Here is a 9,359-nt window from a genome sequence, read left to right as displayed (position 1 = left end):
GATCAAACAAAGTACAAATAAAATTATTATTATCTGAAATTAAAGGAAAATTTATGGGAGGAACGAATTCAAAAGAAATAACATATAATTTTTTTAAAATTAATCCACAATATCGTGTAGTATTGACAAAACGAGATCAAGGAAATGCAAGATGTAAAATTTTAATTGGTGTATCATTAAAACGAAGACATGATTTAGAACAAGTCAGCGAAACTCTAATATATTTTTATATATTTTCAGTAAGTTTCAATTATTATATCATTTACAATCAACGATTAATTATATACGTATATTACAATATAAATTATGGCAATATACATATATTCAGGTTTTTGATGATGAGATAATCGGAGTACCAAAACCATTGTCTTCATGTGGTAAAACATGTATTAAAATTGGTCCACTTGGAGCTAAAGGACAGGTTAGTGCTCATTTTAGTCTACAAGTAGGTACTTATTACATAATACCATTTGTTGAAAGAACTTTCAAAGGAGCAAATTTTCATTTGCAAATACTATCTGAACACGATAATATTTTAGAGTAAGCTGAATTGATAAATTAAAATGACAATGATAATAAAAATATAGCTTCAACAGATAATTAAAATTTAACATTATTTAATTCAGGGTTTATGACCGCGACATTAAGATGCCTCAGATGAATAAAAAGGTAAATTAGTAATATTTATATATTATCATATTATTATCATTATTTTAATTATTATTTACAGTTAAAAAATTTATTAACAAATACAAATCTAAATGAAATTGATCTTGAACTTTATCTAAAAATAACATCTGATCTGACGATTAATTTTAAAGACTTATATAATATTTTGAAAAATGATAAATTATCATTGAACAAAAATTGTATGTAAAAAATTTTTTTATTTTTATTTATTCATTATTTTATTATTTATTAATTATTATAATTTAATTACACTAGGCTATATTGCACAGGAACTTGATGACACATTTGTTTTAGACCTGGAATTATTGGCGAAAAAAATATTAGTGCCTCAAAGGAAATTGTCTTATTTAACAATAGCAAAAACAATATTAATTACTCAAGTATTATTTATTAATTATTTTTGTTATTTAGAAGTTTGTTTTATTTTTGAAAAAACTAATATTATCATTGATATGCATTTGTTTTTTTTTTATTCAAGGAAGTAATTGAAAATTATGGAGAAGAAGATTTTCCTGGATATATAAAAACTAATTTTATATTAACTGTATTGAAACGAAATGGATATTTTATTAATATGAATATTTACAATGCTATTTATACACTCTTTAAAAACCCCGATGGATTAGTTCATTTAAATGACTTTATGTTGATTGTATTTGCTATCAAAAATAAATTTGGTAATGTAAAAAAATTATTTTATAATTTATCAATATATTTTACAAAGTATATTATTTTTTTTATTCAATGAAAAATTGAAAAACAATATTGTCATTTTATCGCAACAGGATCGTATTGTGAGGAATACAGTGCAAAATTGTGTCAAGGCTTGGTGTTAATAGTACATGATGGTATAACAAAATTTGAAAATTTTAATGAGCCTCAAATTCATGATTTTCGAATAAATATAAATCACTTTAAAATAATTATTCACTTTATCAGTGAATTAAAAGTAAAGAAAAAAATAATTATTGATAAAATTATGCTTTATTAATAGGTTTAAATAATCTGATAATTATTATTGTTATCAGGAAAAATTCAACAAATATGCATCCGGTTCATATTCCTCTGTATCATTTGAAAAATTGAAACAACTCCTAGATGACATTGACTATAAATTAACCCATGATATTATTACAACTATATTTCAGGAACATGGAAATGACAGTGATATTTTTTATCACCAGTTTTTACAAGCTGTTGTTGATGTTACCTTGATATTTGGTATAAAAAACGAAAATAAAATAATTAAAATTAAATGTTTCGATTAGTTTAACGATAAACAATGGATATTTTTTTTATGATAGATAAAATACAAAAAAAACCTGCAGTAAGTCATGAAAGCGGTAGAAATTTGAATAAAGAATATCATGAAATGTTTCAGCGGCTTTGGAAAAAGAAACAAGAAAAAAAATTTTAATTGACAAAAGAGAAAAAGTTGATGGATCTTTTGATAAAAAAAATCAAGCTTGAAAAAAAAAGGAAAATAAATAAAAAAATTTGTAAATTTGTAATGTTTCTACTAAAAAAATAAAATAAAATCAAATGTTTAGATTAAATTAAATGTTTAAATTTTTCATCAATTTAATATTATTTTTTTTTCTTTAAACATTTAAACATTAATAATATTGTAAATATTATGCTTTGTGTAAAAAATATTTCAACTAGCCAAAGTAATAATAAAAAAAAAGCCAAAAAAAAATATTTAGCAAAAATAAATAGTAGCAAATTTTTTTTCTTTTTCATTTTAACCAAAACCATTGTCTTTACGTGGTGAAGAATGTATTGAATTAGGTCCATATGGAGGTCAAGGACAGGTTAATGCTTGCATCCCTTTACATATTGGTATATACTTATAACATAATACCATTTGTTGAAAAAACATTTAAAGGAGCAACTATTCATCTGCAATAATACTATCTCAACACGATACTATTTTATAGTAAGCTGAATTCATAAATTAAAATGACATGTCAATCTTACATCACTAATAATTAGCAAGTACAGAGGTTACCTCTATTCGGTGTTTTTGCGCTTTCATTTTTTTTTAATAATACATTTTTCTTCTCACTCAGGGGGCTTGGGGACGTGAGCGCCGAAAAGGTTCTGTCCGACCTGAGTAAACTTATAAATATAAAAGTCCCCACAGTCGTGACTAATTGAATTTCTATTGGAAAAAGCTGTCTAGTGATATATTGTAGGATTGTTCAAAGCGGGGTTTTCCCGTGTAGGAATCGCCAAGACTCACAACACGGCCATGCATTGGCCCATCAATGGCACCCAATGATTGGTAGCCAGGCATGGGCCATTCATGGTTCATCATTGGCAAACAACTGGCCCATTCTTGTACTGCCAATTCATGGTTCCGACATGGCCGAGCCTTGGCTGACTCTTAGATGGCCAATGATTGCCAACCATGCATCGGCCGAGCCTTGGCTGATTCTTAAATGGCCGATAATTGGCAACAATACATGGGCCAAGCCTGGCTGATACATTAACGGCCATTCGTTGGTTGCCGATCATCGGCCAAGCCTTGATGGACGTTCAATGGCCGTTGCTTGGTTGCCAATCATTGGCCGATCTCTGGCTGATAGATCAATGGCCATTGCTTGGTTGCCGATCACCGGCCAAGTCTTGGTAGACTTTTAATGGCCATTGCTTGTTTGCCAATCATTGGCCAATCTCTGGCTGATACATTAATGGCCATTGCTTGGTTGCCGATCATCGGCCTAGTCTTGGTAGACTTTTAATGGCCATTGCTTGTTTGCCAATCATTGGCCGATCTCTGGCTGATACATTAATGGCCATTGCTTGGTTGCCGATCATCGGCCTAGTCTTGGTAGACTTTTAATGGCCGTTGCTTGTTTGCCGATCATCGGCCTAGTCTTGGTAGACTTTTAATGGCCATTGCTTGTTTGCCAATCATTGGCCGATCTCTGGCTGATACATTAATGGCCATTGCTTGTTTGCCAATCATTGGCCAATCTTTTTAATCCTTAAATGACCAACGCATGGTTGCCATCACTGGCCAAGCTTCGGCTGACTCTTGGGCGGCCAAGAGTTGGTCTTTTGTTGATTTGATTCAAATCAAAAATTTATTTATGACTTTCGTTATAGCCGCCGTGGCCGAGTGGTAATGCTTCAGGATATCGCACAGGAAGACCCGAGTTCAAGTCCAGGTAGAATCAAATCTCAATAGTGTTTAATGATAATTTCTTCAATTGATTATTAATAGCTTGTATAATAAAAGCCCGATTGTTAAATAATAAATAATAAAATATATAAAAAAATATATTTTTTTTTTTTTCAATGGAATTAATAAATGGGCCATACTTGGTTTACTCTTGGGGAACATCATTGGGCCATTCATGGCAGCCGATATTAAATTACCGTAACGCTCCAGGCTTGGCGCATTAATGGCCCATTAATGGCAAGCCAATAATGGCTGATGGTTGGTCTACTCTTGGCTTACCCTTGGTATATCAATGGGCCATTAACGGGCCATTAATGGGCCATTTATCGGGCCAATCTTGGCGAACATTATTGGGCCATTAATGGCAGCTGATATTAAATTACCGTAACGCTCCAGGCTTGGCGCATTAAAGGCCCATTAATGTTTGCCGATTATTGGCCGATGTTCGCCGAGCATCGGCCGATGCTTGGCCGTGTTGTGTTCTCCTACACGGGATTGTGCGAAGTCAAATTCATTTGAAGTCCATTTAAAACTTACTTTCTTTAATTTATACATCACTACGTACTATTAAAAATGCCATTATTTTAACTATTTTTTAGTTGATTTATTCTTCTAGGTACATTGATTTTATGCATTTTCCCTTAACACCACCTAAGATATATTTATTGTTGCACGATTAATTTCATGAATTTATTTTGCTAATTTTACAATTTATTATTAACTATTTATGCAGTTTTGAGATTAAACGCATCAATTTTTGCCACTATTTAAAAAATAGGTATATGAAATCATATTACAATCCAATAATTGAAGTTTATGCTTTGAATAATTCGACTTTTATTCGCATATAGGATTTTGATTATTTTATAATATGTGTATCAATATAAGTTATTGAAAAAGAGATCAATCACCAATAATGTTTTGGATGACTTGGATGACTTGCTGATCATATTTTATCACAATCTTGTTTTTATTTACATTTGTTATTAATCCAAAAAAATTGGTCAAAGGAACTTACAATAGGCTCAACATTCGTCCACCAATTGATGACAAGTCACTTTTAGATTGTATTGATTGTCAAATTCTTAAAATTTAATAATTCATTTTCATAAAAATACTATAAAAATATTTCAAGTAATTTTTTAAAATAAATAATTGTTTTTTTTTTTTGGTTTTAGAGTTCATCAGAAGATGAACAAGAAAAATGGGTTGAAAAGTCATCAAGCAAAGAACAAAATCAACCATTGGAAAGAGAAGAATGGATGAATTTATCAAGTGCGTTTGCTTGTTCATTAAGAGAAAAATAGCCAAAAAAAATTGATGAAAAATAAGACATGTATTTTAGATAATCCAGTTCTATTATTATTAACAATTTAATAATATTTGAACAATTTCTTAATTTTTTTTAAATATTGAAACAATAAATATTTCTATCATTGATTTAGAACTGTATTTTTTTGTTTACTAAAATGGTAAGTTAATAAATTATCTAAAAATATTTATACAAAAATTTATTTAAATATATAATATCAATAGGGTTTGAAGCACGTGGAACAGATTTAACTGGACGAATAATATCTTGGAATAATTCAATGCTGGTAACTTATGGATGGAACTGGCAAATTATGGCAAATTATCTTGTCGAATCAACAAGCCAAAATACAACAGCACCATTTAATTTGACTAAAAAAATACCAGGTATTATTCGTAAAAAGCCTAAGAATAAAAAAAAGTTCAATAAACATACAACAACGACAACAACAACAGTAACATCAATAATAATAAATAATAGTAATGACAATGATAACGATGAGGATGACGATGATAATGACGATAAAAAAACAAATAATATTGTAAAATATGTTCAAGTATGATTAACTTGTCATTGAATTAAAAAAGTATAAAAAAATAAAATTTAAAAACAAATAAATTGGAGCAAAAAAAATAAATAACAAAAACAATGTCAAATCGTAATTCAGGAAAAGATCCAATACCAGAACGTTGGTTAAATTGTCCAAGAAGAGCAGAACATCTTATTCATGATAAATTTTTAGCCTTCAAAACACCATTATCACAAGATTTTGATGAAGTATCTGAAGCATGTCGTTTTAGTGTTGATTTTTTATTTATAACGGTGCAAAAAAAAATAAATGTAAACTCGGTTCATGGATTGACTTGACAAATACATCACGTTTTTATGACAAAAAAGATATTGAATCATATGGCTATAAGTACCTGAAATTACCATGTCGTGGACATGGTGAAACACCAGATGTACAAACAACACGTAAATTTATAGAAGAATGTAAACAATTTATATCACAACATCCATTGGAAAGAAATTGTACACATGGTTTTAATAGAACTGGTTTTTTAATAATAAGCAAAGATTTAAAATGTTATTATAAAATGTTACTATAACTTAGATTAAAATAAGTTTAGTAGCAACAATATTTAAAATTTTCAATGTCATCAAATGTCATGTCACATTCAAATATATATGATAAAATGAATTCAAATGTAGATATATAACTGATAAAATGTTTGGATTAATGGTAATTTATGTACATATAAATTTATATGAAAAATAAGTAAGTATTTAAATAGATCAAACCAGTTTATAAAAAATAACAAATATATTTTCTGTTAAAATAAAAGTGTTAATTTTTAATATTTTTATTAGAAAATGTGAAAACAATAAATTCAACAAAAATTCAAAAATTGAAACGATAATTTAAACAACAATTTAAACAATAAACAACAAAAATTTCCAATTAAAGTAAATTCCATTTAAACGATTTTAAACAAAATTATATACTTTTAAGAAAATTCTAAGAAAATATGAAGTTAGTTCAATATTGAAAAATTAGTCAAAATGTTGAATAAAAAAGTTCTAGATTCAAATAAAGTTCTGAAAAGTTCAAAAAAAATTGTTATAATAGTTCAAAAAAATACAAAGATTCAAAATATTTCACTCAAAAAGTAAATATTTCTAGAAAAAGTTCTCAAGTTCTCATAATGGATTAAAATAGTTAAATAAGTTCTAAGAAGGTTCTAGAAAAATTCAAAAAGTTCATAATGTTATAGTTCAAATAAAGTTCTAAGAAAATTCAAAAAATACGAAAAAAAATTTCAAAAAGTTCTAGAAAAGTTCATGAAATGTATAATATGTCAATCCAAAAATGGATTATTTTCAGGTAAATATTGTTTAAGAATGTTAAATTTGTTTAAAAATGTTGAATTAAATGTAAACAAATGTTTAGAATTTCTGTAAATAAAAAAAAATTAAGTAACATTTTATTAACAGTATATATCATAGAATTATGATAAAATATATATTGACTAAATAAAAGACATGATGACATTCGGAAATATTTATGAAAATATATTTATTCACAATGAACTTGTAATTTTTTATATCAAAATTTGACAGGAATATCTGGTTTTTTAATAATAAGTTATTTGGTTGAAACTGATTATAATAGTCTTGATGTTGTAATGGCAAAATTTTCAATAGCAAGACCACCAGGTATTTATAAAAATGATTATATTGAAGAATTATATTAACGTTATGGAGAAGGTGCAACACCACCACCTCCACCACCAAAACCAGATTGGTGTTTTGAATATGATAGTAATGACGATGATGACAATGGAATAAATAATGACAATGACGATTGTGATGATGATAATGGATGTAATGGTGGTGGTGGTAGTAATCTACCTCCAGCAAAACGTCGTAAAACTGAATTTAAACATAAAAATCCAGTATTTATAAATGGTGTTTCTGGTGTATCACCAGTATCAGATAGATCAAAATTATCACATGTACAAAAGAGTACAAGATATATGTAAATGGACAAAATCTGGATTTCCAGGCTCACAACCAGTATCAATGGGACTTAATAATATAAAATTGCTAAATGGAAAACCTTACAGAGTATCATGGAAAGCTGATGGAACAAGGTAAATTAATTTTAAAAACAAATGATAAGTTATTTTTATTAATAACTTTTATATTTATTTACAGATATATGCTGTTGATACAAGCAAATGGTGAATCATTTTTTATTGATCGTGACAATAGTGTTTTTAAAATCAATGTTATTAAATTTCCACATTACAAAGAAACACATAGATTACTTTATGATACACTTCTTGATGGGGTAATTTAAAATTTTATTTATATGATAAACAAAGTAAATATAAATATAGTTTTTTTCTTTTTGTTAATTAGGAAATGGTAATTGATCGTGCTGGTGGTAAAGAATATCCTCGTTATCTTGCTTATGATATAATTATGTATGACAATACAGATGTTTCAAAATTAGGCTTTTATCCTGATCGTTATAATATAATAAAATATAAAGTTATGGCTGGTCGTCATAGAGCAATAAGTGAACGTAAATTAATAAGAGAAAAAGAACCATTTTCAATACGTTTAAAAGAATTTTGGCCAGTTTTGCAAGCTGATCGTTTATTAAGTGATAAATTTTCACAACAATTAGGACATGAACCAGATGGTCTTATATTTCAACCATCAAAAGAACCATATCGTCCAGGATCATCAATTGAAGTATTAAAATGGAAACCACCATCATTAAATTCAGTTGATTTTAAACTTGAAATTGTTATGGAAGGTGGTCTTGGTATTGTTAGTAAAAAAGTTGGACAATTATTTGTTGGTTCACAATCAATACCATTTGCACAAATTAAAATTAATAAAACAATTAAAGAACTTGATAATAACATTATTGAATGTAAATATAAAAATTTACAATGGGCTCATCGATTGTTTATCGAACTCATTTATATTTTTTTGAATATCAATACAATCTTTATACAAAATCTGATGTTGCCTTGGTGACTCAATGTAGTGCTGATAGAATCATTTTGTTGGATGAATTTTGTCAAAGATGGCCAGGCACAATAAGCATCACTTTGTATTTAACTGATGCTGAAGTACAATATTTTATTGACTACATACGTTCATCAGATAATTTACATAAACGTAAAAATATTGCATATCTTATTGTTTATAAAGATGGGGTAAATATATTTTTACTTAAATTATTTAATTTCATAAAATAATTTTGTTATTTTATTTTTAGGAATTTTATCCAATTAATTATTTGAGAAATATTGGTACATCTGAGTTATCAACGTCATTTATATTTCAAGTTGATGTTGATTTTTTACTTCAACATAATCTTTATGAAAATTTAATATCCTATATTATTAAATTAAATTTATCGGAAACAAATAATACAGCATTGATTGTTCCTGCATTTGAAACACAACGTTACAGGTTATTTTTTTTTTTTTACTATTGGAATGATTTATTTTTTTTCATTTATTTATATTAAATCTTTATTAACATGAAAATATTTGATTTTATTTTTCATAAAAATTTTTAAATATTATTTTTATTATTAAAAATAGTTTTATGATATTTAGTAATAAAAGTTCTATTCAATTT

The 9,359-nt window shown here is 27.2% G+C and overlaps 1 pseudogene; it reads left to right on the top strand.

Annotated features, from left to right (window-relative positions):
* The first annotated feature begins 5,840 nt into the window (after window positions 1-5,840).
* Window positions 5,841-9,157, top strand: LOC122850334 (annotated as a pseudogene).
* The last annotated feature ends 202 nt before the right edge of the window (window positions 9,158-9,359 follow it).

The sequence above is a fragment of the Aphidius gifuensis genome, linkage group LG2 (genome assembly GCF_014905175.1).
Source record: "Aphidius gifuensis isolate YNYX2018 linkage group LG2, ASM1490517v1, whole genome shotgun sequence".
In the NCBI taxonomy this organism is placed as follows: Eukaryota; Metazoa; Arthropoda; class Insecta; order Hymenoptera; family Braconidae; genus Aphidius; species Aphidius gifuensis.
The sequence above is the reverse complement of the archived record's forward strand: the minus strand, read 5'-3'. Positions and strand labels throughout refer to the sequence as shown.